This window comes from Anopheles moucheti (genome assembly GCF_943734755.1).
Source record: "Anopheles moucheti chromosome X unlocalized genomic scaffold, idAnoMoucSN_F20_07 X_unloc_2, whole genome shotgun sequence".
Taxonomy (NCBI): Eukaryota; Metazoa; Arthropoda; class Insecta; order Diptera; family Culicidae; genus Anopheles; species Anopheles moucheti.
Genome location: NW_026453526.1, coordinates 677,501 through 682,500, shown reverse-complemented (window position 1 = coordinate 682,500; position 5,000 = coordinate 677,501). Strand labels below are relative to the sequence as shown.

The following is a 5,000-nucleotide window of genomic DNA, read 5'->3' as shown; positions in this document are numbered from 1 at the left end:
CAGGCATAGTGGCAGCAGATGTAGCAGGTATAGTCTTTATCTGCTGCTACATTCCGCCATCTGTCGGGCTCCCGGACTTCGAGCGGCAGATGGACCGGCTGGAGGTTCTGGCGAGAGGTCACCCCCACGTCGTCCTGGCCGGTGACTTCAACGCGTGGCACGGGGCCTGGGGGAGCGAGCGTGCCAACCTTAAGGGTGAGGCGCTCCTCCAGACGGCAACGAGCATCGGGTTGGAGGTGCTCAACCGCGGAACGGAGCCGACTTTCCTGGGAAACGGTGTGGCCCGGCCCAGCAGGGTGGACGTCGCCTTCGCGAGTCCATCGCTCTGCCGACCGGATGGAGTAGCGGAGGTCATCAGCTCCTGGAGGACGCTAGACCGCTACTCTTATAGCGACCACCGCTATATCCGGTTTGCGGTCGGGCAACAGCCTCGTGCTGGCCAGCGGCCCGGACGGGGCATCCTGCGGCTGGAAGGCGTCGGAGTACGGGAGGCGGGTGTTCGCTGGCGAACTCGCCAGTTTTGCCCCCGTACTTTCGAAATGGCACTCGAGGCGACCCGTTTTGCCGATCGGGTGACCGATGCGGCAAGCCTGGGGATGGTGCTCGCAGAGGCCTGCGATGCCACCATGGCAAGGATCGGCCATTCTCAGCAGAGAAAGAGCGCGAATGTGTACTGGTGGACTCCGGCCATTGAGGAGCTGACCGAGCGCTGCCGGTTGGCCCGGGAAAGGCAGAGCACGGCCTTGGACGAGACAACTGTCGAGTTGGCATCGCAGGAGCACCAGGAGGCGCGTGCTGCCTTAAGGACGGCAATTAAGGCCAGCAAGCAGCGCCAGTTCGATGAGTGGCTGCAGGCCCTAGCCGCGGACGAGACGGGACAGTGGTTCCGGCAGGTCCTTCTGCGGTTTCGGGGCAGCTGGACGGCGCGTGAACGCGATCCAGCGGTGTTGCAGCGGATCGTCGAGGAGCTGTTTCCGGAGCATCCCCCGGTCGAGTGGCCGGACGTCGCGCCTTCGGAAGGGGACACTCCGGTCCGTCCGATCAGCTGCGCGGAGCTCCAGGCGATAGCGAGCGAGCTGCATCCGCGGAAAGCGCCTGGCCTGGATGGAGTGCCAAATGCTGCGGTGACGGTTGCCATCCGCAAGCATCCAGAGTCCTTCGTCGGGGTCTTCCAGAGCTGCCTGGACACGGGCGTCATTCCACGCGAGTGGAAGAGGCAAAAGCTGGTGCTGTTGCCTAAACCAGGTAAGCCACCGGGCGAAGCGTCGTCTTGTCGCCCGATCTGCCTGATAGACAACCCAGCGAAGGTGTTCGAGCGGACGGCACTCGACAGGCTTAATGAGCACCTCGAGGATCCGGAGTCGCCTCAGCTAGCGGAGAACCAGTTCGGATTCCGGAGACAGCGAAGCACCCTGCAGGCGATCCAGCTGGTGGTGGAGGCAGGCGAGCGCGCGATGTCCTTCGGCAGGACGAACCAGCGGGACAGGCGCTGCCTGCTGGTCGTGGCGTTGGATGTTAAGAACGCCTTCAACACTGCCAGCTGGCAGGCGATAGCGATGGCCCTGCGCGAGAAAGGGGTCCCAGCGCAGCTGCAACTCCTTCTCCGCGACTACTTTACCGACAGGGAGCTGGTGTACGACACCCATGACGGCCCGGTGTCACGTCGGGTAACGGCAGGCGTTCCACAGGGGTCAATCCTTGGCCCGACTCTGTGGAACGTCATGTACGACGGCGTTCTGCGAATCCAGCTCCCTGAAGGGGCCACCATCGTCGGTTTTGCTGACGACATCGCCATCCTGGCCGAGGGCCGCACACCGGAGGAGTCGGCGACGGTTGCCGAGACAGCGATTGAGGCGGTGATGGGGTGGCTTGAGGCACGTCATCTCAGTCTCGCCCCCCACAAGACCGAGGCGGTACTCATTTCGAGTCTGAGACGAGGACGACTGGAGGTTCCGGTACGCGTCGGTGAAGTGACCTGCACCACTGGGAGATCGATGCGCTATCTGGGGGTCCAGCTTCATGAGAAGCTATCGTGGAAACCGCACGTGGAAGCGGCCGCGGACAAGGCCCTCCGTGCGGTGGCGGTTGTCACCTCGGTGATGCGAAACCACAGCGGCCCGCAGGTGGCCAAGCGGCGATTGCTGGCAGGAGTTGCGGAGTCTGTCATTCGGTACGCCTCGCCCATCTGGGCTAAGGCGACCGATATGCAGTGGTGCCGCAGACGACTGGCCCAGGTGCAGAAGCCGCTGGCACGCGGGGTGTCGAGCTCGTTTCGCTCGGTGTCCTATGAGGTGTCGGTGGTGATGGCCGGTCTTGTACCCTACCGTCTAATTATCCAAGAGGACGCAAGGTGCCACAGCAGGCTGTCGGCTGAACCTGGCATCAGCAGGAAGGAGGCTCGAGCAATGGAGCGAGCGGCCACGATGATAGAGTGGCAGAACGCGTGGGACCGTGCGGCGGCAACACCATCGGCCAGCCGCTATCAGACGTGGGCACACAGCCTGATTCCCGACCTGCACCGGTGGACGGGACGTAAGCACGGGAAGGTGGACTTCCACCTTTCGCAGGTGCTCTCCGGACATGGATTTTTCCGAGAGTACCTGCATGTCTGCGGCTTCGCTTCGTCCCCGGAGTGTCCACGGTGCGTAGGGTCGGTGGAGTCGGTGGCCCACGTCTTGTTCGAGTGCCCCGTGTTCGAGGAGATCCGACGTGAGCTGTTGGGCTGGGGGACATCCGAATCGGTCCAGCTCAGCAACATGGCCGAGAAGCTGCTGGAGAGTGCGGAGTGGTGGGACCGCATTCAAAGGGCAGCGAAAAACATCACCACCGTGCTGCAACAGCTGTGGCGCGATGAGGAGGCCCTCGCCAGCGGTCGAGCGGAAGCGGCTTTCGCCGAGGACGAGGAAGTGGTCCTCGAAAGTGTGGCCGCACTCTTCGGCGAGGAAGTGGAAGACGTCTTCGTAGAAGACATCACGAGACGGGTAAATGAAACTCGAGCAGCGCGTCAACGGTCTGCCCGCAACAGACGGCTTCGCGGTAGGGCGGAGGATCGGGCGCGTGTGCGACTGGCTGCGGACGTCGCAGCAGCACTGGCCGCTCGGGATGACGAGGTACTGCGGGCGGCAGTAGAGGCGGAGCGAGCAGGCCTAGCTCCTCCTCCAATTCCCCGAAGAAGTAGGGGAGAACCACCTTCCCCTGAGACGATCAGAGTTCGCCATGAGAGGCGACTGTTTATGCAGCGAATGTGGAGAGCGCGGGTCCAACGGGAGGGCCCTTCGACAACGCGCCGTCGTCGGACCGCGCCTACGGAGGCGGATCTAATCCGGTCTCGGCGGAATAGACGAGAGAATGAAAGAAGACGTCGAGCTGCAGGTAGGCGATGGACAGCTGCGGAGGAGGCTTCCGCCAGCGAGGCGGAATGGTCCGATCGCTAGATTGCGAGCTAGCTTGAGTGCCTAAAGTGTTAAAATACGAGCGAGTCATGCGGACTCAGTTAGCGTACGCTTTCAATATGCGGGTAAAGGAAAGAGCAATTTAATAAAGAGATTGGGTAGGGACATCCGAAAGGGTTCATAATGACGCACGACAAATCCCTGGCGGGCGACGTCGTTCGTCAAGAGCGTGGGTTTACGCTATTGTTTTTAGAACATAATGTTTATGAACAATAAAACCTGCAATTGTTTAAAAAAAAAAAAAAAACGAAGTGGAGCTTGCGGCTTAATTTGACTCAACACGGGAAAATTTACCAGGTCCGAACTTATCGAGGTAAGACAGATTGAGAGCTCTTTCTCAAATTTAAGGGTAGTGGTGCATGGCCGTTCTTAGTTCGTGGAATGATTTGTCTGGTTAATTCCGATAACGAACGCGACTCAAACAAGCTAACTAGAACGCTGTCAGCAGTGCACCTCCGGGCGCACCTGACGTCAAGGCCGGCGGCCCCTTCACGGGCGGTCGTCGGCCACGTTTGCCCTGCTTAGCGGGACAACTTGTGTTTAGCAAGGTGAGAATGAGCGATAACAGGTCCGTGATGCCCTTAGATGTTCTGGGCTGCACGCGTGCTACAATGTGAGCAGCAGCGTGTTCTCGCCAATTGGCGCCCCCATTCCGAGAGGAACGGGAAATCACCCAAATGCTCATTTAGTTGGGATTGGGGACTGCAACGGTCCCCATGAACCTGGAATTTCTAGTAAGTGCTAGTCATTAGCTAGCGCTGATTACGTCCCTGCCCTTTGTACACACCGCCCGTCGCTACTACCGATGGATTATTTAGTGAGGTCTCTGGAGGCACACCTTCCGCGGTTCCTTCGTGAGCTGCAGCTGGCATGGCCGAAGTTGACCGAACTTGATGATTTAGAGGAAGTAAAAGTCGTAACAAGGTTTCCGTAGGTGAACCTGCGGAAGGATCATTACCGATCAATACATATATGTTGTTGTGTGAGTTGGTTAGAGAGATAGAGAAACACGGTATCAGCAGAACAAACTGCTATGTTACCTTTTGGGGGCCGCGCACGCCAATTAGACCCGCGAGAGAGGTGTGTCTATACTACGATATTGAGCGTGCGCGACCGTAGGCCAGTGGCCTTCGTACCTGTGCGCACACTCCCAATGGCAGCCATCGAACGCGTAAAGTGTGTGACACATGGGCGAAGGTAAAGACCCACTAGAACATATTTAAACACTGGCCTCGAGCGAGAGAGAACCTAATCAAGAGAACGAAAGTTGTGCAAGATCGCGCCGATGCCGCCCACATCGCGCGTCGATCAATGGGAAGGAAGACCAATGGTCATCCTTGTCCACCCTGGACGGCTTCGAAGGAACCGAGAGGTGCACGGTTACGCTGTCCGGGGAACTTAAGTTGTGAGAGATGCACCTAGCGCATAACGAAAACATAGGAGACAGTTGAACATACCAAAACCCTAGGCAGGGGATCACTCGGCTCATGGATCGATGAAGACCGCAGCTAAATGCGCGTCAGAATGTGAACTGCAGGACACATGAAC

General features: G+C 59.1%; 1 non-coding gene across 1 annotated transcript in view; it reads left to right on the top strand.

Moving 5' to 3' along the window:
- The first annotated feature begins 4,912 nt into the window (after positions 1-4,912).
- Positions 4,913-5,000, top strand: part of LOC128308023 (5.8S ribosomal RNA) — a 158-nt gene continuing 70 nt past the window's right edge. Inside the window, exon 1 of the ribosomal RNA XR_008287987.1 lies at positions 4,913-5,000. This exon is cut by the window's right edge and continues 70 nt beyond it. This is a non-coding gene — a ribosomal RNA (5.8S ribosomal RNA).